The sequence below is a fragment of the Haliotis rufescens genome, unplaced genomic scaffold (assembly GCF_023055435.1).
Source record: "Haliotis rufescens isolate VD_foot unplaced genomic scaffold, xgHalRufe1.0.p SCAF_61, whole genome shotgun sequence".
NCBI lineage: Eukaryota > Metazoa > Mollusca > Gastropoda > Lepetellida > Haliotidae > Haliotis > Haliotis rufescens.
In genome coordinates this window covers 1,889,586-1,915,733 of record NW_025964346.1, presented here as the reverse complement: position 1 = coordinate 1,915,733, position 26,148 = coordinate 1,889,586, and the positions used below count along the sequence as shown (strand labels likewise).

At 44.1% G+C, this 26,148-nt stretch overlaps 1 protein-coding gene across 2 annotated transcripts in view; it reads left to right on the top strand.

Moving 5' to 3' along the window:
• The window catches only part of LOC124118669, a 289,157-nt gene that overhangs the window by 213,887 nt on the left and 49,122 nt on the right, over positions 1-26,148 (top strand). The window lies entirely within an intron of this gene.

The window sequence follows — 26,148 nt, the reverse complement described above, 5'->3', positions numbered from 1 at the left end:
TTACTGACACTGTAGACAGAGTTCTACTGTACAGGAGAATGTATTCTGATGGACACGTACCTAGGAGAACAGGGTGATGTGACCAGCCTCCAATGATTACTCCTGTTCTGTGCCACATCCAGTGTTGTCCAGTATTAATGTGGAATGGTTATTGCTTGTGATGTGTGGACTCTGCCAATGCTGTCAGTGTGTTTTGCACTGGTTGGTATGGGCAGCTTCTGGGGTTCTTGTATAGGCGTTTGAATAATGCTTTAAGTTGATCTGTTTTTACATGATTTAGACAGCCATTTGGCTGGTGATACGAGAGGGGTTGTCAGTTTCTACATTCTCTATAGATTTTCTGCAGTCTTGCATGACGCCTGTTATTGACCAATTTTTTAAGTTCATTGATTTTTTTTAATTGGACAATTTTGCGCGATTTACACAGAATGATATTTTCATTTTCAAGTCAGAATGTGAGGTGTCCTACATGTATACTGAATGTTTTAAGTAATTGATTAATTTGTCAGATTTAAGCAATAACGTTTTTGAATATCAGTAACTTTTTTATGGACATTCCTTCACATATGTCATCCGAAAGAGCAAAATCTGTCTTCTTGCCTTGTAACTTTATGCTTTATTTTCTGACAGCGGTTTCACATGAAGTCAACTGTGGTACAAGCAGCTGCTCACTAAGTCTGCTGTGGTACCTGCTCACTAAGTCTGCTCACTAAGTCTGCTGTGGTACCTGCTCACTAAGTCTGCTATGGTAGCTGTTCGTTAAGTCTGCTCACTAAGTCCGCTGTGGTACCTGCTCACTAAGTCTGCTGTGGTAGCTGCTCACTAAGTCTGCTGTGGTACCTGCTTACTTAGTCTGCTGTGGTACCTGCTCACTAAGTCTGCTGTGGTACCTACCCACTTCGTCTGCTGTGGTAGCTGCTCACTAAGTCAGCTGTGGTAGCTGCTCACTAAGTCTGCTGTGGTAACTGCTCACTAAGTCTGCTGTGGTACCTGCTTACTTAGTCTGCTGTGGTACCTGCTCACTTAGTCTGCTGTGGTACCTGCCCACTTCATCTGCTGTGGTAGCTGCTCACTAAGTCAGCTGTGGTAGCTGCTCACTAAGTCTGCTGTGGTAACTGCTCACTAAGTCTGCTGTGGTAGCTGCTCACTAAGTCCGCTGTGGTACCTGCTCACTAAGTCTGCTGTGGTAGCTGCTCACTAAGTCTACTGTGGTAGCTGCTCACTAAGTCTGCTGTGGTTGCTGCTCACTAAGTCCGCTGTGGTACCTGCTCACTAAGTCTGCTGTGGTACCTGCTCACTTAGTCTGCTGAGGTACCTGCTCACTAAGTCTGCTCACTTAGTCTGCTGTGGTAGCTGCTCACTTAGTCTGCTCACTTAGTCTGCTGTGGTAGCTGCTCACTTAGTCTGCTGTGGTAGCTGCTCACTAAGTCTGCTCACTTAGTCTGCTGTGGTAGCTGCTCACTTAGTCTGCTGTGGTAGCTGCTCACTTAGTCTGCTGTGGTAGCTGCCCACTAAGTCTGCTCACTTAGTCTGCTGTGGTAGCTGCTCACTTAGTCTGCTGTGGTAGCTGCTCACTTAGTCTGCTCACTTAGTCTGCTGTGGTAGCTGCTCACTTAGTCTGCTGTGGTAGCTGCTCACTTAGTCTGCTCACTTAGTCTGCTGTGGTAGCTGCTCACTTAGTCTGCTGTGGTAGCTGCTCACTAAGTCTGCTCACTTAGTCTGCTGTGGTAGCTGCTCACTTAGTCTGCTGTGGTAGCTGCTCACTTAGTCTGCTGTGGTAGCTGCCCACTAAGTCTGCTCACTTAGTCTGCTGTGGTAGCTGCTCACTTAGTCTGCTGTGGTAGCTGCTCACTAAGTCTGCTCACTTAGTCTGCTGTGGTAGCTGCTCACTGAGTCTGCTGTGGTAGCTGCTCACTTAGTCTGCTGTGGTAGCTGCTCACTTAGTCTGCTGTGGTAGCTGCTCACTAAGTCTGCTCACTAAGTCTGCTGTGGTAGCTGCTCACTTAGTCTGCTTACTTAGTCTGCTGTGGTAGCTGCTCACTTAGTCTGCTGTGGTAGCTGCTCACTTAGTCTGCTGTGGTAGCTGCTCACTGAGTCTGCTGTGGTAGCTGCTCACTTAGTCTGCTGTGGTAGCTGCTCACTAAGTCTGCTCACTAAGTCTGCTGTGGTAGCTGCTCACTTAGTCTGCTTACTTAGTCTGCTGTGGTAGCTGCTCACTTAGTCTGCTGTGGTAGCTGCTCACTAAGTCTGCTGTGGTTGCTGCTCACTAAGTCCGCTGTGGTACCTGCTCACTAAGTCTGCTGTGGTACCTGCTCACTTAGTCTGCTGAGGTACCTGCTCACTAAGTCTGCTCACTTAGTCTGCTGTGGTAGCTGCTCACTTAGTCTGCTCACTTAGTCTGCTGTGGTAGCTGCTCACTTAGTCTGCTGTGGTAGCTGCTCACTAAGTCTGCTCACTTAGTCTGCTGTGGTAGCTGCTCACTTAGTCTGCTGTGGTAGCTGCTCACTTAGTCTGCTGTGGTAGCTGCTCACTTAGTCTGCTGTGGTAGCTGCTCACTAAGTCTGCTCACTAAGTCTGCTGTGGTAGCTGCTCACTTAGTCTGCTGTGGTAGCTGCTCACTTAGTCTGCTGTGGTAGCTGCTCACTAAGTCTGCTGTGGTAGCTGCTCACTAAGTCTGCTCACTTAGTCTGCTGTGGTAGCTGCTCACTAAGTCTGCTCACTTAGTCTGCTGTGGTAGCTGCTCACTAAGTCTGCTGTGGTAGCTGCTCACTTAGTCTGCTGTGGTAGCTGCTCACTAAGTCTGCTCACTTAGTCTGCTGTGGTAGCTGCTCACTAAGTCTGCTGTGGTAGCTGCTCACTAAGTCTGCTCACTTAGTCTGCTGTGGTAGCTGCTCACTAAGTCTGCTCACTTAGTCTGCTGTGGTAGCTGCTCACTAAGTCTGCTGTGGTAGCTGCTCACTTAGTCTGCTGTGGTAGCTGCTCACTAAGTCTGCTCACTTAGTCTGCTGTGGTAGCTGCTCACTTAGTCTGCTGTGGTAGCTGCTCACTGAGTCTGCTGTGGTAGCTGCTCACTGAGTCTGCTGTGGTAGCTGCTCACTTAGTCTGCTGTGGTAGCTGCTCACTTAGTCTGCTGTGGTAGCTGCTCACTTAGTCTGCTGTGGTAGCTGCTCACTAAGTCTGCTGTGGTAGCTGCTCACTAAGTCTGCTGTGGTAGCTGCTCACTAAGTCTGCTGTGGTAGCTGCTCACTAAGTCTGCTCACTTAGTCTGCTGTGGTAGCTGCTCACTTAGTCTGCTGTGGTAGCTGCTCACTTAGTCTGCTGTGGTAGCTGCTCACTTAGTCTGCTGTGGTAGCTGCTCACTAAGTCTGCTCACTGAGTCTGCTGTGGTAGCTGCTCACTTAGTCTGCTCACTTAGTCTGCTGTGGTAGCTGCTCACTTAGTCTGCTGTGGTAGCTGCTCACTTAGTCTGCTGTGGTAGCTGCTCACTTAGTCTGCTGTGGTAGCTGCTCACTTAGTCTGCTGTGGTAGCTCCTCACTAAGTCTGCTCACTTAGTCTGCTGTGGTAGCTCCTCACTAAGTCTGCTCACTTAGTCTGCTGTGGTACCTGCCCACTAAGTCTACCCTTCACTTAACTTCCCTGCATCCTGAAGTTGGATCAGCACCTGGTTGTTGGTGAGTTTTATCACAAAGAGGAGCTTATCACACAAGAGGTGTATTTACAGGAGAAATTTGTTCTCCATATGTGGTAATTCAAGCCGGGTTTTATCAGCAATGTTGCCTTTGATTGTGGATGAGGGCAATTCCACCGCAGCTATTTATCTATCTTATCTTCCCCCCGCACAGACTTCCCGCCACCCTCACTGAGCGGCAGAAATCACATCACTGTTCCCTCATAAATTGCAACAGTTGATGGGCACAAGCGTTTTGAACTTGAGAACCACATCGGTGAATAACGATGACATATGGGCAACAAATATGCTGTTCACTGTATAAAGGACGCTTGGAGGAAATAGTGTTCTGATTGAATTCTGCTTGTGTAGATCCATTTTATAGAAATCTGTTCTTTATGAAATTGAATCACTGTATGTGTCAATAAGGCAAATATATTGAACATGTATGTTTATGAGGAGGGTATTGTACATGTATGTTTATGAGGAGGGTATTGTACATGTATGTTTATGAGGAGGGTATTGTACTTGTATGTTTATGATGAGGGTATTGTACATGTATGTTTATGAGGAGGGTATTGTACTTGTATGTTTATGATGAGGGTATTGTACATGTATGTTTATGAGGAGGGTATTGTACATGTATGTTTATGAGGAGGGTATTGTACATGTATGTTTATGAGGAGGGTATTGTACATGTATGTTTATGAGGAGGGTATTGTACATGTATGTTTATGAGGAGGGTATTGTACTTGTATGTTTATGATGAGGGTATTGTACATGTATGTTTATGAGGAGGGTATTGTACATGTATGTTTATAATGAGGGTATTGTACTTGTATGTTTATGAGGAGGGTATTGTACATGTATGTTTATAATGAGGGTATTGTACTTGTATGTTTATGAGGAGGGTATTGTACATGTATATTTATGGTGAGGGTATTGTACATGTATGTTTATGAGGAGGGTATTGTACATGTATGTTTATGAGGAGGGTATTGTACATGTATGTTTATGAGGAGGGTATTGTACATGTATGTTTATGAGGAGGGTATTGTACATGTATGTTTATAATGAGGGTATTGTACTTGTATGTTTATGAGGAGGGTATTGTACATGTATATTTATGGTGAGGGTATTGTACATGTATGTTTATGAGGAGGGTATTGTACATGTATGTTTATGAGGAGGGTATTGTACTTGTATGTTTATGAGGAGGGTATTGTACATGTATGTTTATGAGGAGGGTATTGTACATGTATGTTTATGAGGAGGGTATTGTACATGTATGTTTATGAGGAGGGTATTGTACATGTATGTTTATGAGGAGGGTATTGTACTTGTATGTTTATGAGGAGGGTATTGTACATGTATGTTTATGAGGAGGGTATTGTACTTGTATGTTTATGAGGAGGGTATTGTACATGTATGTTTATGAGGAGGGTATTGTACATGTATGTTTATGAGGAGGGTATTGTACTTGTATGTTTATGAGGAGGGTATTGTACATGTATGTTTATGAGGAGGGTATTGTACTTGTATGTTTATGAGGAGGGTATTGTACATGTATGTTTATGATGAGGGTATTGTACATGTATGTTTATGAGGAGGGTATTGTACATGTATATTTATGAGGAGGGTATTGTACATGTATGTTTATGAGGAGGGTATTGTACATGTATGTTTATGAGGAGGGTATTGTACATGTATGTTTATGATGAGGGTATTGTACATGTATGTTTATGAGGAGGGTATTGTACATGTATGTTTATGAGGAGGGTATTGTACATGTATGTTTATGAGGAGGGTATTGTACATGTATGTTTATGAGGAGGGTATTGTACATGTATGTTTATGAGGAGGGTATTGTACATGTATGTTTATGAGGAGGGTATTGTACATGTATGTTTATGAGGAGGGTATTGTACTTGTATGTTTATGAGGAGGGTATTGTACATGTATGTTTATGAGGAGGGTATTGTACATGTATGTTTATAATGAGGGTATTGTACATGTATGTTTATGAGGAGGGTATTGTACTTGTATGTTTATGGTGAGGGTATTGCACATGTATGTTAATGATGAGGGTATTGTACTTGTATGTTTATGGTGAGGGTATTGTACATGTATGTTTATGAGGAGGGTATTGTACTTGTATGTTTATGAGGAGGGTATTGTACATGTATGTTTATGATGAGGGTATTGTACATGTATGTTTATGAGGAGGGTATTGTACTTGTATGTTTATGAGGAGGGTATTGTACTTGTATGTTTATGAGGAGGGTATTGTACATGTATGTTTATAATGAGGGTATTGTACATGTATGTTTATGGTGAGGGTATTGTACATGTATGTTTATGAGGAGGGTATTGTACTTGTATGTTTATGAGGAGGGTATTGTACATGTATGTTTATAATGAGGGTATTGTACATGTATGTTTATGGTGAGGGTATTGTACATGTATGTTTATGAGGAGGGTATTGTACATGTATGTTTATGAGGAGGGTATTGTACATGTATGTTTATGGTGAGGGTATTGTACATGTATGTTAATGAGGAGGGTATTGTACATGTATGTTTATGAGGAGGGTATTGTACATGTATGTTTATGAGGAGGGTATTGTACATGTATGTTTATGAGGAGGGTATTGTACATGTATGTTTATGAGGAGGGTATTGTACATGTATGTTTATGAGGAGGGTATTGTACATGTATGTTTATGAGGAGGGTATTGTACATGTATGTTTATGAGGAGGGTATTGTACATGTATGTTTATAATGAGGGTATTGTACATGTATGTTTATGAGGAGGGTATTGTACATGTATGTTTATGAGGAGGGTATTGTACATGTATGTTTATGAGGAGGGTATTGTACATGTATGTTTATGAGGAGGGTATTGTACATGTATGTTTATGAGGAGGGTATTGTACATGTATGTTTATAATGAGGGTATTGTACATGTATGTTTATGAGGAGGGTATTGTACATGTATGTTTATGAGGAGGGTATTGTACATGTATGTTTATGAGGAGGGTATTGTACATGTATGTTTATAATGAGGGTAATGTACATGTATGTTTATGAGGAGGGTATTGTACATGTATGTTTATGGTGAGGGTATTGTACATGTATATTTATGAGGAGGGTATTGTACATGTATGTTTATGAGGAGGGTATTGTACATGTATGTTTATGAGGAGGGTATTGTACATGTATGTTTATTGTGAGGGTATTGTACATGTATGTTTATGAGGAGGGTATTGTACTTGTATGTTTATGAGGAGGGTATTGTACATGTATGTTTATGAGGAGGGTATTGTACATGTATGTTTATGGTGAGGGTATTGTACATGTATGTTTATGAGGAGGGTATTGTACATGTATGTTTATGAGGAGGGTATTGTACATGTATGTTTATGAGGAGGGTATTGTACATGTATGTTTATGAGGAGGGTATTGTACATGTATGTTTATGAGGAGGGTATTGTACTTGTATGTTTATGAGGAGGGTATTGTACATGTATGTTTATGGTGAGGGTATTGTACATGTATGTTTATGAGGAGGGTATTGTACTTGTATGTTTATGAGGAGGGTATTGTACATGTATGTTTATGGTGAGGGTATTGCACATGTATGTTAATGATGAGGGTATTGTACTTGTATGTTTATGAGGAGGGTATTGTACTTGTATGTTTATGAGGAGGGTATTGTACTTGTATGTTTATGAGGAGGGTATTGTACTTGTATGTTTATGAGGAGGGTATTGTACTTGTATGTTTATGGTGAGGGTATTGTACATGTATGTTTATGAGGAGGGTATTGTACTTGTATGTTTATGAGGAGGGTATTGTACATGTATGTTTATGATGAGGGTATTGTACTTGTATGTTTATGAGGAGGGTATTGTACTTGTATGTTTATGGTGAGGGTATTGTACATGTATGTTTATGAGGAAGGTATTGTACATGTATGTTTATAATGAGGGTATTGTACTTGTGTGTTAATGAGGAGGGTATTGTACATGTATGTTTATGAGGAGGGTATTGTACATGTATGTTTATAAGGAGGGTATTGTACTTGTATGTTTATGAGGAGGGTATTGTACATGTATGTTTATGAGGAGGGTATTGTACATGTATGTTTATAATGAGGGTATTGTACTTGTATGTTTATGAGGAGGGTATTGTACATGTATGTTTATGAGGAGGGTATTGTACATGTATGTTTATGAGGAGGGTATTGTACATGTATGTTTATGAGGAGGGTATTGTACATGTATGTTTATGAGGAGGGTATTGTACTTGTATGTTTATGATGAGGGTATTGTACATGTATGTTTATGATGAGGGTATTGTACATGTATGTTTATGAGGTGGGTATTGTACATGTATGTTTATGAGGAGGGTATTGTACATGTATGTTTATGAGGAGGGTATTGTACTTGTATGTTTATGAGGAGGGTATTGTACATGTATGTTTATGAGGAGGGTATTGTACATGTATGTTTATGAGGAGGGTATTGTACATGTATGTTTATGAGGAGGGTATTGTACATGTATGTTTATGAGGAGGGTATTGTACATGTATGTTTATGAGGAGGGTATTGTACATGTATGTTTATGAGGAGAGTATTGTACATGTATGTTTATGAGGAGGGTATTGTACATGTATGTTTATGAGGAGGGTATTGTACATGTATGTTTATGAGGAGGGTATTGTACATGTATGTTTATGAGGAGGGTATTGTACTTGTATGTTTATGAGGAGGGTATTGTACATGTATGTTTATGAGGAGGGTATTGTACTTGTATGTTTATGAGGAGGGTATTGTACTTGTATGTTTATGGTGAGGGTATTGTACATGTATGTTTATGAGGAGGGTATTGTACATGTATGTTTATGAGGAGGGTATTGTACATGTATGTTTATGAGGAGGGTATTGTACTTGTATGTTTATGAGGAGGGTATTGTACATGTATGTTTATGATGAGGGTATTGTACATGTATGTTTATAATGAGGGTATTGTACTTGTATGTTAATGATGAGGGTATTGTACATGTATGTTTATGATGAGGGTATTGTACTTGTATGTTTATGAGGAGGGTATTGTACATGTATGTTTATGAGGAGGGTATTGTACATGTATGTTTATAATGAGGGTATTGTACATGTATGTTTATGAGGAGGGTATTGTACTTGTATGTTTATGAGGAGGGTATTGTACATGTATGTTTATGAGGAGGGTATTGTACATGTATGTTTATAATGAGGGTATTGTACATGTATGTTTATGAGGAGGGTATTGTACATGTATGTTTATGGTGAGGGTATTGTACATGTATGTTTATGAGGAGGGTATTGTACATGTATGTTTATGAGGAGGGTATTGTACATGTATGTTTATTGTGAGGGTATTGTACATGTATGTTTATGAGGAGGGTATTGTACTTGTATGTTTATGAGGAGGGTATTGTACATGTATGTTTATGAGGAGGGTATTGTACTTGTATGTTTATGAGGAGGGTATTGTACATGTATGTTTATAATGAGGGTATTGTACTTGTATGTTTATGAGGAGGGTATTGTACATGTATGTTTATGAGGAGGGTATTGTACTTGTATGTTTATGAGGAGGGTATTGTACATGTATGTTTATGAGGAGGGTATTGTACATGTATGTTTATGAGGAGGGTATTGTACATGTATGTTTATGAGGAGGGTATTGTACATGTATGTTTATGATGAGGGTATTGTACATACCCTTCATGTCAAAGCGTCATTTAAAATATTTTATATCAGAGTATATCAGGTATATTAGGTATATCAGAATGTATCAGTTATATGAGAGTATATCAGGTAAGCAGGGGTGGTTCATTATGAAAAATGACAAGCTGCGGTTGTGTTTGTTGAGGTGACATTTATTCCATTATCAATCACAATTGATCAATCACCCTGTAATAAAATATATAACATTATATATACTGTACATAGAATAGCATACGGCTGCATATTAATTATTTCCTAGTTTGAGCAGTCACATTAATCCATACATGCAACGCATACAGTTACACATCACTAGTTTCTTAGTATCCAGCTGAATGGTTCAAGTAAGGCTAAATTACTGACAACACAGCTGTCAGACAACATGGACTTACTTCTGTATCCAGCTGAATGGTTCAAGTAAGGTAATATTACTTACAACACAGCTGTCAGACAACATGGACTAACTTCTGTATCCAGCTGAATGGTTCAAGTAAGGCTATATTACTGACAACACAGCTGTCAGACAACATGGACTTACTTCTGTATCCAGCTGAATGGTTCAAGTGAGGTAATATTCCAGACAGCAACGCAACTATTTTGTTTTTCTATCTATGAGAAGTATGGTGGGGCCTTGGGATGATTTTGATTTATTAGTGTTTTAAACTTTTGTGTTGAATTACTGGTTCTTACATTCAACAGGTAACCTTCCACATGGTAGTGGGGGGTGGGGTAGCCTTGTGGTTAAAGCGTTCGCCTGTCACGCTGAAGACCCAGGTTCCATTCCCGACGTGTATAATGTGTTAAGCCCATTTCTAGTGTCCCTTTGTCGTAATATTGCTGGAATATTGCTACAAGCGCAGTAAAACCACAATCACTCACTCACTTCACATGATAGGAGATTGGAATAAAGAAACATGTGAAGGTTTTAGTCAGGTGCAGGGAATTGTGATGTTTTCAGTTTATGTCTGGTGATCACAGTGTCAAGTTTGTTCTGTTAGGTAACTCCGGACTTAATCCTAATTCTGTGCAAGGTTAGCTAATAGGTCATGTTTGGCACTTGGATCCTGCCCTGTGCAAGGTAAGCTAAGTGTTCAAACTTGACACAGTGTCACTTGGATCTAACCCTGTGCAAGGTTAGCTAACACGTCAAATTTGGTGCTATGTCGCTTGGATCTTGTCCTGTGCAAGGTTAGCTAACAGGTCAAAGATGTGTCAACGTGATAGTTTCACTGGAGGGATTCACTTATGTTCTGTTATCAGTGCCATTAGTGGCAGAATTTCTGTTGAGTTGTGCATCGCACTTGTCAACAGATGCATGAAGGTTGGCTGCAGGATTCTGTCCATCACTGATCTCCCATTGGTTCGTATCTCACGTTATCAGAAGTTATCGAGATTCATTCATCTTTGCTCCACAAGATGTGATGGCAGCTGTAACAGGGGAGTCCGTCTTCTCCATTATCCTGCCGCTCTTGTACTTCCTTCTCCGGGGGGAGGCACGGTCGTCTTACTCACTCTCTCCTTCTCCGGGGGGAGACAAGGTCATCTTAATCACTCTCTCCTTCTCCGGGAGGAGGCACGGTCGTCTTACTCACTCACTCCTTCTCCGGGGGGAGGCACGGTCGTCTTACTCACTCTCTCCTTCTCCGGGGGGAGGCACGGTCGTCCTACTCACTCTCTCCTTCTCCGGGGAGAGACACGGTCATCTTACTCACTCTCTCCTTCTCCGGGTAGAGACACGGTCGTCTTACTCACTCACTCCTCCAGGGGGAGGCACAGGTCGTCCTACTCACTCTCTCCTTCTCGGGGGGGAGGCACGGGTCGTCTTACTCACCCTCTCCTTCTCCGGGATATGGCAAGGGCTAGAATCCGATCCTTCATGATATGTAAACAAGCGTGACACGTGGTCAGGTGCTTCGTAATATGTAAACAAGCATGACACATGGTCATGTGCTTCGTAATATGATAATAAGCGTGACACATGGTCAGGTGCTTCTTAATATGTACACAAGCGTGACACGTGGTCAGAGGCTTCGTAATATGTAAACAAGCGTGACATGCAGTCAGGTGCTTCATAATATGTAAACAAGGGTGACACGTCAGGTGCTTCGTAATATGTAAACAAGTGTGACACGTGGTCAGAGGCTTCGTAATATGTAAACAAGCGTGACACGTGTTCAGGTGCTTCGTAATATGTAAACAAGAGTGACACGTGGTCAGGTGCTTCGTAATATGTAAACAAGCGTGACACATGGTCAGGTGCTTCGTAATATGTAAACAAGAGTGACACGTGGTCAGAGGCTTCTTAATAGGTAAACAAGCGTGACAGGTGGTCAGGTGCTTCGTAATATGTAAACAAGCATGACACGTGGTCAGGTGCTTCGTAATATGTAAACAAGAGTGACACGTGGTCAGAGGCTTCTTAATAGGTAAACAAGCGTGACAGGTGGTCAGGTGCTTCGTAATATGTAAACAAGAGTGACACGTGGTCAGAGGCTTCTTAATAGGTAAACAAGCGTGACACATGGTCAGGTGCTTCGTAATATGTAAACAAGAGTGACACGTGGTCAGAGGCTTCTTAATAGGTAAACAAGCGTGACAGGTGGTCAGGTGCTTCGTAATATGTAAACAAGCATGACACGTGGTCAGGTGCTTCGTAATATGTAAACAAGCGTGACACGTGGTCAGGTGCTTTGTAATTTGTAAACAAGTGTGACACATGGTCGGGTGCTTCGTAATATGTAAACAAGCATGACATGCAGTCAGGTGCTTCATAATATGTAAACAAGCGTGACGCATGGTCAGGTGCTTTGTAATATGATAACAAGCGTGACACATGGTCAGGTGCTTCTTAATATGTAAACAAGCGTGACACGTGGTCATAGGCTTCGTAATATGTAAACAAGCGTGACACGTCAGGTGCTTCATAATATGTAAACAAGCGTGACACGTCAGGTGCTTCGTAATATGTAAACAAGCGTGACACGTGGTCAGAGGCTTTGTAATATGTAAACAAGCGTGACGCATGGTCAGGTGCTTTGTAATATGATAACAAGCGTGACACATGGTCAGGTGCTTCTTAATATGTAAACAAGCGTGACACGTGGTCATAGGCTTCGTAATATGTAAACAAGCGTGACACGTCAGGTGCTTCATAATATGTAAACAAGCGTGACACGTCAGGTGCTTCGTAATATGTAAACAAGCGTGACACGTGGTCAGAGGCTTCGTAATATGTAAACAAGCATGACACGTGGTCAGAGGCTTTGTAATATGATAACAAGTGTGACACATGGTCGGGTGCTTCTTAATATGTAAACAAGCGTGACACTTGGTCAGGTGCTTTGTAATATGTAAATAAGTGTGACAACCATGTGAAAACATGACAGCAAGCCTCTCTACTGGACTGGATGTTATGTGGTATATCAACAAGCATCTCAACTGGACTGGTATATTAACCAGCTTCTCTAACCAAGTTTTTCTAACACTGATGGACTGGATGTTATGTGGTATATCAACAAGTTTCTCAAACAATAAAGAACTGGATGTTATGTGGTATATCAACAAGTTTCTCAAGCAATAAAGGACTGGATGTTATGTGGCATATCAACAAGTTTCTCAAACAATAAAGGACTGAATGTTATGTGGTATATCAACAAGTTTCTCATACAATAAAGGACTGGATGTTATGTGGTATATCAACAAGTTTCTCAACTGGACTGGATGTTATGTGGTATATCAACAAGATTCTCAACTGGACTGGATGTTATGTGGTATATCAACAAGATTCTCTTCTGGACTGAATGTTATGTGGTATATCAACAACTTTCTGAAGCAATAAAGGACTGGATGTTATGTGGTATATCAACAAGTTTCTCAAACAGTGAAGGACTGGATGTTATGTGGTATATCAACAAGTTTCTCAAGCAATACAGGACTGGATGTTATGTGGTATATCAACAAACTTCTCAAACAATAAAGGACTGGATGTTATTTGGTATATCAACAAGTTTCTCAAGCAATACAGGACTGGATGTTATGTGGTATATCAACAAACTTCTCAAACAATAAAGGACTGGATGTTATGTGGTATATCAACCAGCGTCTCTAACAATAAAGGACTGGATGTTTTGTGGTATGTTAATAAGCATCTGAACTGGACTGGATGTTATGTGGTATATCAACAAGCATCTCAACTGGACTGGATGTTTTGTGGTATATCAACAAGTTTCTCAAGCAATAAAGGACTGGGTGTTATGTGGTATATCAACAAGTTTCTCAAGCAATAAAGGACTGGATGTAATGTGGTATATCAACAAGTTTCTCAAGCAATAAAGGACTGGATGTTGTGTGATATATCAACAAGTTTCTCAACTGGACTGGATGTTATGTGGTATATCAACAAGATTCTCTAACAGTGGAGAACTGGATGTTATGTGGTATATCAACAAGTTTCTCAAACAATAAAGGACTGGATGTTATGTGGTATATCAACAAGTTTCTCATACAATAAAGGACTGGATGTTATGTGGTATATCAACAAGTTTCTCATACAATAAAGGACTGGATGTTATGTGGTATATCAACAAGTTTCTCAACTGGACTGGATGTTATGTGGTGTATCAACAAGATTCTCTAACAGTGGAGAACTGGGTGTTATGTGGTGTATCAACAAGCTTCTCTAACAGTGGAGAACTGGGTGTTATGTGATGTATTAACAAGCGTCTCTAGGAGTGGAGAACTGGGTGTGATGTGGTGTATCAACAAGCTTCTCTAACAGTGGAGAACTGGGTGTTATGTGGTGTATCAACAAGCTTCTCTAGCAGTGGAGAACTGGGTGTTATGTGGTGTATCAACAAGCTTCTCTAGCAGTGGAGAACTGGGTGTTATGTGGTGTATCAACAAGCTTCTCTAGCAGTGGAGAACTGGGTGTTATGTGGTGTATCAACAAGCTTCTCTAGCAGTGGAGAACTGGGTGTTATGTGGTGTATCAACAAGCTTCTCTAGCAGTGGAGAACTGGGTGTTATGTGGTGTATCAACAAGCTTCTCTAGCAGTGGAGAACTGGGTGTTATGTGGTGTATCAACAAGCTTCTCTAACAGTGGAGAACTGGGTGTTATGTGGTGTATCAACAAGCTTCTCTAACAGTGGAGAACTGGGTGTTATGTGGTGTATCAACAAGCGTCTCTAGGAGTGGAGAACTGGGTGTTATGTGGTATATCAACAAGCTTCTCTAGCAGTGGAGAACTGGGTGTTATGTGGTGTATCAACAAGCTTCTCTAACAGTGGAGAACTGGGTGTTATGTGGTGTATCAACAAGCTTCTCTAACAGTGGAGAACTGGGTGTTATGTTGTGTATCAACAAGCTTCTCTAGCAGTGGAGAACTGGGTGTGATGTGGAGTATCAACAAGCTTCTCTAACAGTGGAGAACTGGGTGTTATGTGGTGTATTAACAAGCGTCTCTAGGAGTGGAGAACTGGGTGTGATGTGGTGTATCAACAAGCTTCTCTAACAGTGGAGAACTGGGTGTTATGTGGTGTATCAACAAGCTTCTCTAACAGTGGAGAACTGGGTGTTATGTTGTGTATCAACAAGCTTCTCTAGCAGTGGAGAACTGGGTGTGATGTGGTGTATCAACAAGCTTCTCTAGCAGTGGAGAACTGGGTGTTATGTGGTGTATCAACAAGCTTCTCTAACAGTGGAGAACTGGGTGTCATGTGGTGTATCAACAAGCTTCTCTAGCAGTGGAGAACTGGGTGTTATGTGATGTATTAACAAGCGTCTCTAGGAGTGGAGAACTGGGTGTTATGTGGTGTATCAACAAGCTTCTCTAGCAGTGGAGAACTGGGTGTTATGTGATGTATTAACAAGCGTCTCTAGCAGTGGAGAACTGGGTGTTATGTGGTGTATCAACAAGCTTCTCTAGCAGTGGAGAACTGGGTGTGATGTGGTGTATCAACAAGCTTCTCTAGCAGTGGAGAACTGGGTGTTATGTGGTGTATCAACAAGCGTCTCTAGGAGTGGAGAACTGGGTGTTATGTGGTGTATCAACAAGCTTCTCTAGCAGTGGAGAACTGGGTGTTATGTGATGTATCAACAAGCTTCTGTAGCAGTGAAGAACTGGGTGTTATGTGGTGTATCAACAAGCTTCTCTAGCAGTGGCAAACTGGGTGTTATGTGGTGTATCAACAAGCGTCTCTAGGAGTGGAGAACTGGGTGTTATGTGGTGTATCAACAAGCTTCTCTAGCAGTGGAGAACTGGGTGTTACGTGGTGTATCAACAAGCGTCTCTAGCAGTGGAGAACTGGGTGTCATGTGATGTATTAACAAGCGTCTCTAGCAGTGGAGAACTGGGTGTTATGTGGTGTATCAACAAGCTTCTCTAGCAGTGGAGAACTGGGTGTTATGTTGTGTATCAACAAGCTTCTCTAACAGTGGAGAACTGGGTGTTATGTTGTGTATCAACAAGCGTCTCTAGGAGTGGAGAACTGGGTGTTATGTGGTGTATCAACAAGCTTCTCTAGCAGTGGAGAACTGGGTGTTATGTGATGTATTAACAAGCGTCTCTAGGAGTGGAGAACTGGGTGTTATGTGGTGTATCAACAAGCTTCTCTAGCAGTGGAGAACTGGGTGTCATGTGGTATATCAACAAGCTTCTCTAGCAGTGGAGAACTGGGTGTTATGTTGTGTATCAACAAGCTTCTCAAGCAGTGGAGAACTGGGTGTTATGTGGTGTATCAACAAATTTCTCTAGCAGTGGAGAACTGGGTGTTATGTGGTGTATGAACAAGCTTCTGTAGCAGTGAAGAACTGGGTGTTATGTGGTAGAAGCTGGTTTGTCAGTGAAGGATGTCATCAATTCTCTCCGGAGGTTGGCTGCGTGATGAGTGAGGTTGTCTAATGAATGGTGTGACAGGCAGAAGCACAGGAAACTCACAGTTGTACAACTTGTCCTGGGAAGGAGGGAGAAATAACATGTAGAAGTGATTTCGAGGGTTTGGAAAATATTGAGAATGGTGCAATATTGATCGACAATGGCACTTGTGAAGTGAGTGAGTGGGTAGCTGAATATTAGTAGCACACAGAGTGGACTAGCGGCTAACAACAGCAAAGTGGAGGCAACGTAAAAACTGCAAATTTTTGCAAGAGACTCTTTTTAGACATAATGATTTTATAACTAGAAATTGTAACATCAAGTTAAGCATCAGCCACATTGTTGGAGAGGAAGTCCTGTTCTCGCACTGATCTCAGGTCATGTAGGTTTGTCTCAGTAAGCCAGTGGTACATACGGACAGTATGACGTGGCTGTGAGGCGACGCATCTGACAGTGAAGACAGTGTCACATGACCTGACTGTGACAGGCTATACATCTGACATTGAAGACAGTATCATGACCTGGTTGTGACAGGCCATACATCTGACAGTGAAGACAGTGTCACAAGACCTGGCTGTGACAGGCTATACATCTGACAGTGAGATAGTGTCACATGACCTGGCTGTGACAGGCTATACATCTGACGTTGAAGACAGTGTCACATGACCTAGCTGTGACAGGCTATACATCTGACGTTGAAGACAGTGTCACAAGACCTGGCTGTGACAGGCTATACATCTGACAGTGAGATAGTGTCACATGACCTAGCTGTGACAGGCTATACATCTGACAGTGAAGACAGTGTCACATGACCTAGCTGTGACAGGCTATACATCTGACAGTGAAGACAGTGTCACAAGACCTGGCTGTGACAGGCCATACATCTGACAGTGAAGACAGTGTCACATGACCTAGCTGTGACAGGCTATACATCTGACAGTGAAGACAGTGTCACATGACCTAGCTGTGACAGGCTATACATCTGACAGTGAAGACAGTGTCACATGACCTGGCTGTGACAGGCTATACATCTGACATTGAAGACAGTATCATGACCTGGTTGTGACAGGCCATACATCTGACAGTGAAGACAGTGTCACAAGACCTGGCTGTGACAGGCTATACATCTGACAGTGAGATAGTGTCACATGACCTGGTTGTGACAGGCTATACATCTGACAGTGAGATAGTGTCACATGACCTAGCTGTGACAGGCTATACATCTGACGTTGAAGACAGTGTCACATGACCTAGCTGTGACAGGCTATACATCTGACATTGAAGACAGTGTCACATGACCTGGCTGTGACAGGCTATACATCTGACAGTGAGATAGTGTCACATGACCTGGCTGTGACAGGCTATACATCTGACAGTGAGATAGTGTCACAAGACCTGGCTGTGACAGGCTATACATCTGACAGTGAGATAGTGTCACATGACCTAGCTGTGACAGGCTATACATCTGACAGTGAAGACAGTGTCACAAGACCTGGCTGTGACAGGCTATACATCTGACAGTGAAGACAGTGTCACAAGACCTGGCTGTGACAGGCTATACATCTGACAGTGAGATAGTGTCACATGACCTGGCTGTGACAGGCTATACATCTGACAGTGAAGACAGTGTCACAAGACCTGGCTGTGACAGGCTATACATCTGACAGTGAAGACAGTGTCACAAGACCTGGCTGTGACAGGCTATACATCTGACAGTGAGATAGTGTCACATGACCTGGCTGTGACAGGCTATACATCTGACATTGAAGACAGTGTCACATGACCTGGCTGTGACAAGCTAAACATCTGACATTGAAGACAGTGTCACATGACCTGGCTGTGACAGGCTATATATCTGACAGTGAAGACAGTGTCACAAGACCTGGCTGTGACAGGCTATACATCTGACAGTGAAGACAGTGTCACAAGACCTGGCTGTGACAGGCTATACATCTGACAGTGAAGACAGTGTCACAAGACCTGGCTGTGACAGGCTATACATCTGACAGTGAAGACAGTGTCACAAGACCTGGCTGTGACAGGCTATACATCTGACAGTGAGATAGTGTCACATGACCTGGCTGTGACAGGCTATACATCTGACATTGAAGACAGTGTCACATGACCTGGCTGTGACAAGCTAAACATCTGACATTGAAGACAGTGTCACATGACCTGGCTGTGACAGGCTATATATCTGACAGTGAAGACAGTGTCACATGACCAGGCTATGACAGGCGGTGATCACCATGTCATGTGGCTATAAATAGCTCGAGATTGTGTTGTTCCGATGGGTCTCTCAGAAATCAGGGGCTGAGGGGGATTTTGTCTGGCACCGGCAACACCCGCCTGGGAACACAAGCATCGCCCCCAGTTGGGAGCTACCAGTCTCAGGATGAACTTTCATCAATATTGGATGATGCAGCCTCTAGGCATGGCAAACAAGCCAGCGCTTTTATGTAGATGACATTGTTCATTAGATACTTGTAACACCGAGGTAATTGGGGCCAGAGTATGGGACCAGGCCAATACTTGTCATATTTATTTTCCACGACTGATTGTTGTGTGCTGAGCCCTTGGGGACGTGGAGATGAGAGAAGAGTTCTTGTAAACAGATTCCCCCAGGAATTCTTAACTCTTTGGGAAATACAACTATCTTTTTGTAAACAGCTCCCCTGACCTGGTTAATACTGAACTGTGTTGGGGAATACTGAACTGTGTTGGGGAATACTGAACTGTGTTAGGGAATACTGAACTGTGTTGGGGAATACTGAACTGTGTTGGGGAATACTGAACTGTGTTAGGGAATACTGAACTGTGTTAGGGAATACTGAACAGTGTCAGGGAATACTGAACTGTGTCAGGGAATACTGAACTGTGTCAGGGAATACTGAACTGTGTTGGGGAATACTGAACTGTGTTGGGGAATACTGAACAATGTTGGGGAATACTAAACTGTGTTGGGCAATACTGTGCCACCCCCTAGATCACTGTGCCACCACCCTAGATCACTGTGCCACCATCCTAGATCACTGTGCCACCATCCTAGACCACTGTGCCACCACTGTAGACCACTGTGCCACCCCCTAGATCACTGTGCCACCACCTTAGATCACTGTGCCACCATCCTAGATCACTGTGCCACCATCCTAGACCACTGTGCCACCACCGTAGACCACTGTGCCACCGCCTAGATCACTGTGCCACCACCGTAGACCACTGTGCCACCCCTAGATCACTGTGCCACCATCCTAGACCACTGTGCCACCCCCTAGATCACTGTGCCACCACCGAAGACCACTGTGCCTCCACCGTAGACCACTGTGCCACCATCCTAGACCACTGTGCCACCATCCTAGATCACTGTGCCACCACCGTAGACCACTGTGCCACCGCCTAGATCACTGTGCCACCACCGTAGACCACTGTGCCACCCCTAGATCACTGTGCCACCATCCTAGACCACTGTGCCACCCCCTAGATCACTGTGCCACCACCGTAGACCACTGTGCCTCCACCGTAGACCACTGTGCCACCATCCTAGACCACTGTGCCACCATCCTAGATCACTGTGCCACCCCCTAGATCACTGTGCCACCACCGTAGACCACTGTGCCACCCCCTAGATCACTGTGCCACCATCCTAGACCACTGTGCCACCCCCTAGATCACTGTGCCACCATCCTAGACCACTGTGCAACCCCTAGATAACTGTGCCGCCACCCTAGATCATTGTGCCACCACCCTAGATCATTGTGCCACCACCCTAGATCATTGTGCCACCACCCTAGACCACTTTGCCACCATCCTAGACCACTGTGCCACCACCGTAGACGACTGTGCCACTACCCTAGATCACTGTGCCACCCCCTAGATCACTGTGCCACCACCCTAGATCACTGTGCCACCACCCTAGACCACTGTGCCACCACCCTAGACCACTGTGCCCCACCATCGTAGACCACTGTGCCACCCCCTAGATCACTGTGCCACCACCCTAGACCAATGTGCAATCACCCTAGACCACTGTGCCACCTGGTATAACTTTATGTTACCTAGTTCCTGTCAAACACTCTCTTCTGTTTCCAGCAATTTGACATACAGACACAGCATGACCTAAAAAAAATGCATTGGTAAAACAGTCATAAGTGCAGCAGGCTCCTGCTTGTAAAAGTGGTCCCCCAGATCCGACTATCGACTGTCATCAGTTCAGGCTGGCTAAGAAATAAGCAGCAGAAAGTTATTTTCCTTTTTTCGAAGGTGAAAAAAATTATTTTAAGGTAAATGGATAATTTCTCTGTTAAGATTGAAATGCACTGGTTGAAGTCTACTTTCCATACGATTTTCCACAATACAGACGCATGTCTGAGGACAGTTGGAGGATTGCTCCACAGTGGAAGACGCATGTCTGAGGACAGTTGGAGGATTGCACCACAGTGGAGGACACATGTCTGAGGACAGATGGAGGATTGCCCCACAGTGGAGGACGCATGTCTGAGGACAGATGGAGGATTGCCCCACAGTGGAGGACGCATGTCTGAGGACAGTTGGAGGATTGCCCCACAGTGGAGGACGCATGTCTGAGGACAGTTGGAGGATTGCCCCACAGTGGAGGACGCATGTCTGAGGACAGTTGGAGGATTGCACCACAGTGGAGGACGCATGTCTGAGGACAGATGGAGGATTGCACCACAGTGGAGGACGCATGTCTGAGGACAGTTGGAGGATTGCCCCACAGTGGAGGACGCATGTCTGAGGACAGTTGGAGGATTGCCCCACAGTGGAGGACGCATGTCTGAGGACAGTTGGAGGATTGCCCCACAGTGGAGGACGCATGTCTGAGGACAGTTGGAGGATTGCCCCACAATGGAGGACGCATGTCTGAGGACAGTTGGAGGATTGCCCCACAGTGGAAGACGCATGTCTGAGGACAGTTGGAGGATTGCACCACAGTGGAGGACGCATGTCTGAGGACAGTTGGAGGATTGCCCCACAATGGAGGACGCATGTCTGAGGACAGTTGGAGGATTGCCCCACAATGGAGGACGCATGTCTGAGGACAGTTGGAGGATTGCCCCACAGTGGAGGACGCATGTCTGAGGACAGTTGGAGGATTGCCCCACAGTGGAGGACGCATGTCTGAGGACAGTTGGAGGATTGCACCACAGTGGAGGACGCATGTCTGAGGACAGTTGGAGGACTGCCCCACAGTGGAGGACGCATGTCTGAGGACAGTTTGAGGATTGCCCCACAATGGAGGACGCATGTCTGAGGACAGTTGGAGGATTGCCCCACAGTGGAGGACGCATGTCTGAGGACAGTTGGAGGATTGCCCCACAGTGGAGGACGCATGTCTGAGGACAGTTGGAGGATTGCCCCACAGTGAACAACGCATGTCTGAGGACAGTTGGAGGATTGCCCCACAGTGGAGGAGTGTCAGATGCTAATTGAAATTTGTGGTCACACACGCCATATCAAGCATAGGTGATACTATTGGGGGAAGGCTTGATGGGAGTTTAAATTACTTCTTTGCCTTCCCTGGTGACATACCGGACACAAGCACGGAGAGGACTGACGCAGTCCGTGGCACCGGCACGATGGTATTGATCCTGGGGTATTGTTATATTGGTCATTGTGCCCGCTGGTTGGACATAATACCACTACCAAATTTATTGGTCCAGAATTAGGAATAGCAGACATAGACTTGTCAAAAACATAACTCCAGACTAAATTATTGAGCAGTGTGCCATTTCTGGAGGAGAAGGGTTTATTTGGAAATCCTATCAGCTTCAAGATGGATTTGTTTGTGGAATTAGGGGCAATTCCTTCTTGCGCTGTTTGACCAGTGGCAGACAATCAGTGCTTATTTGAATCTTAAACAGCGATTTGTTTACCTGGTGAATAAGCACAACTTACATTGCACTAAAGTATCCCAGATGAAGGGTTGCCTTACAGTATCAATCAACACACCAATATTCACATCACACAAGCTCAGGGGGTCCGAGGTTGACCATGGTGTGGGATGCTACAGGTATTATCAACTCGATCAAGAGTACACATGTGTTCCACTGGTCAGAAAGGCATTATTTATATACATCAGGGCTCAATGAAATGCCCAAGATATCTAATAGGGTCTTTTTTTGGATTTTCGCAATGATTTATGTGTGAAGGATTGTTCTTCCAATGACAAATATTGGATCTGGTTTGAGACTGTGGGACAATACTATTCATGTTGTGTGTTGTCGACAGCAGTGCCCGTCTATGCTGAAACCACTCACACATTAACAAGGTGATTTGCATGGCGGTGGGTTGTTAGCAAACAGGAATAGCATCAGCATGGACCTAATGTTAGGTAATTGACCATTACGCCAATCTGTCAGGGTGGGGCAGTGCTAGCAGATCATACCAAGTACATGAGAGGGACCTTCAGCAAGACAGGCTGTTGAGCTTACCTCCCTTGTATTTCTGATGTAGACCTTCATTTCAGCAGGTGCCCTGAGTATTTCATGAACACGTTCATGAGTACAGGTGCCCTGAATGTTTAGTTCACACATTTATTGCAGCAGGTGCCCTATAATTTGGAGCTGATTTCAGATTTGCTTCCCATTCAACTGTGCTCTACATCCTTAACTGTAATAATATTATACGGTTTCTGCTTTCTGTGTGATGGTGAGAGAACTGATTGGGTGTCCGTGATTGGCACAGATTGCAGCCATTTATTGTGAGACTTGGGTGGGCTAGATGAGTGTTTCTCGTAACCAACTATTGCGTGTTCACACTTGCAGAAAACTTGTGTATGATTCTCAAGTGGAATGATTGAGGGCTGTTCAAAGACATGTCAGTCTTCAGAAATGTGGCTCTAACTGATACGTCAAAGTTCAAGGAACGCCTTTCTGTCCATCAGTTTTCTGCTTGTGGGTTTAGGAAGCATATGTTGTGATGTAATGAGGTGTAAGAATCTGAAATGAGGTGCTAGTCATGTAAGCGATGAGGAGTTTTACTTGGCTGGATTCAGTGATGGCTGCCTAAGTGCTCACATTGATTTTGATCAATGCAGCAAACTTGTATAATCCCACACATGTGTCCAGCACGGTGGCAGCACTCCCGCGGTTGTCAAAGAGAGGGCGGATCTGCTCCACTAGACTTGAATATGTGTGGGATGTGAAAGCCTTACATTTCTGTCCTGCAAACACTGGTCCGTCCAGCATAATTTTCAAAATCACTCCTCATACACAGAAGGGTCCACCCTGTGTTTGGGTCCATCATGTGTTAGGGACCACCATGTGTGGGTCCACTTTGTGATAGGGTCCATCATGTGTGAGGGTCCACTGTGTGTTAAGGTCCACCATGTGTGAGGGTCCACTGTGTGTTAGGGTCCACCATGTGTTAAGGTCCACCATGTGTGAGGGTCCACTGTGTGTTAAGGTCCAACATGTGTTAGGCTCCACCATGTGTTAGGGTCCACCACGTGTTAGGCTCCACCAAGTGTTACGGTCCACCATGTGTTAGGGTCCACCATGTGTTAGGCTCCACCATGTGTTAGGCTCCACTAAGTGTTACGGTCCACCATGTGTTAGGGTCCACCATGTGTTAGGCTCCACCGTGTGTTAGGCTCCACCGTGTGTTAGGCTCCACCATGTGTTAGGGTCCACCATGTGTTAGGCTCCACTACGTGTTAGGCTCCACAGTGGGTTAGGGTCCACCGTGGGTTAGGCTCCACCATGTGTTAGGGTCCACCGTGTGTTAGGGTCCACCATCTGTTAGGTTCCACCATGTGTTAGGCTCCACCATGTGTTAGGCTCCACCGTGTGTTAGGCTCCACCACGTGTTAGGGTCCACCATGTGTTAGGGTCCACCATGTGTTAGGCTCAACCCCATGTTAGGGTCCACCAGACGTTAGGGTCCACCGTGTGTTAGGGTCCACCGTGTGTTAGGGTCCACCTTGTGTTAGGGTCCACCTTGTGTTAGGGTCCACCATGTGTTAGGGTCCACCGTGGGTTAGGCTCCACCATGTGTTAGGCTCAACCACATGTTAGGGTCCACCATGTGTTAGGCTCAACCACATGTTAGGGTCCACCAGATGTTAGGGTCCACCGTGTGTTAGGGTCAACCCTGTGTTAGGGTCCACCATGTGTTAGGCTCAACCACATGTTAGGGTCCACCATGTGTTAGGGTCCACCATGTGTTAGGGTCCACCGTGGGTTAGGCTCCACCATGTGTTAGGCTCAACCACATGTTAGGGTCCACCATGTGTTAGGCTCCACCATGTGTTAGGGTCCACCGTGTGTTAGGGTCCACCTTGTGTTAGGGTCCACCGTGTGTTAGGGTCCACCTTGTGTTAGGGTCCACCGTGTGTTAGGGTCCACCGTGTGTTAGGGTCCACCGTGTGTTAGGGTCCACCGTGTGTTAGGCTCCACCGTGTGTTAGGGTCCATCATGTGTTAGGGTCCATCATGTGTTAGGGTCCATCATGTGTTAGGGTCCACCGTGTGTGAGGGTCCGACGTGTGTGAGGGTCAGACGTGTATGAGGGTCCACCGTGTGTTAGGGTCCATCATGTGTTAGTGTCCACCATGTGTTAGGGTCCATCGTGTGTTAGGGTCCATCATGTGTTAGTGTCCACCATGTGTTAGGGTCCATCGTGTGTTAGGGTCCACCGTGTGTTAGGTTTCGACGTGTGTTAGGGTCCACTGTGTGTTAGGGTCCACCGTGTGTAAGGGTCCACCGTGTGTTAGGATCCACCATGTGTTAGGGTCCACCATGTGTTAGGGTCAACCATGTGTTAGGGTCAACCATACTGACACTGTTCACCACTAGTCTGTCAATCCCAGGGACAGTGCTGTTTCTGAATACGGTTGTCCATTACTCGGAATATGACACAAGATGAGGGGCATAAAAACTTTATTGTGAAGATGAAAGTAAGCGAACCTGGGTCTGTTTCTAAGCGTTGATGTTCAAGATGGCCATTGCAGTGAAATAAGATTGTCTTGAAAGCCTCGTCTAATTGTCAGCTCTTTCTGAGCAACTGTCTTCATCTCTCCGATGTAGAAAGCAAACTGTCTGAGAGGATTAACAAAGGATGTGGGTTTGTTCTGAACAGCTACAAGACAGGAAGAAGAGACTTTGATGAAAACAGCTGTGGTTCAGTGTTTTGTTGCACCCAACTATTGCAGTCTAAACAATTTTACATTCAAATGTTCCACTGAAACAATTAAACAATCAACTATTACACTGTAAACAATTTAACAATCAGCTATTGCGCTGAAACAATTTAACAATCAACTATTGCACTGAAACAATTTAACAATCAACCCTTGCACTGAAACGATACAATCATCAACTATTGCACTTTAAACAACATTTGTTTGGGTGCCGTAGTGAGTATTGTACCCCTGGTGGCCATGCATACGCAGACATTCTGAGAATTGGAGAAATTCAATATGGTTTTGTCTCTGTGCCACTTGAGACACTGACAGAATTGGTATGACTTGATCAGCTGATGAGAGATGATGCATCAAGTATCTTGCTGAACTGCGTCTAGGGATTCTAATCATACCAGTGGAGGAGGCAGTAGCCAATGGAGACAGAGACAGGGCATTAAGCAGCAGGCGATGCCTGATATGAAAAAGTGGTGCGAAGCTGACTGAAAACAGAAGGATGGTGAAAAAAGGTCGAAGCTTAAAATCTTTTGTTTGACATCTGTTGCTAACATGACACTCCGACCTCTGTTACCTGACACCCAGACCTCTGTTGCCCAACTGTTGTACCTCTGTTACCTGACACTCAGACCTGTGTTGCCTGACTGTTGTACCTCTGTTACCTGACACCTAGACCTCTGT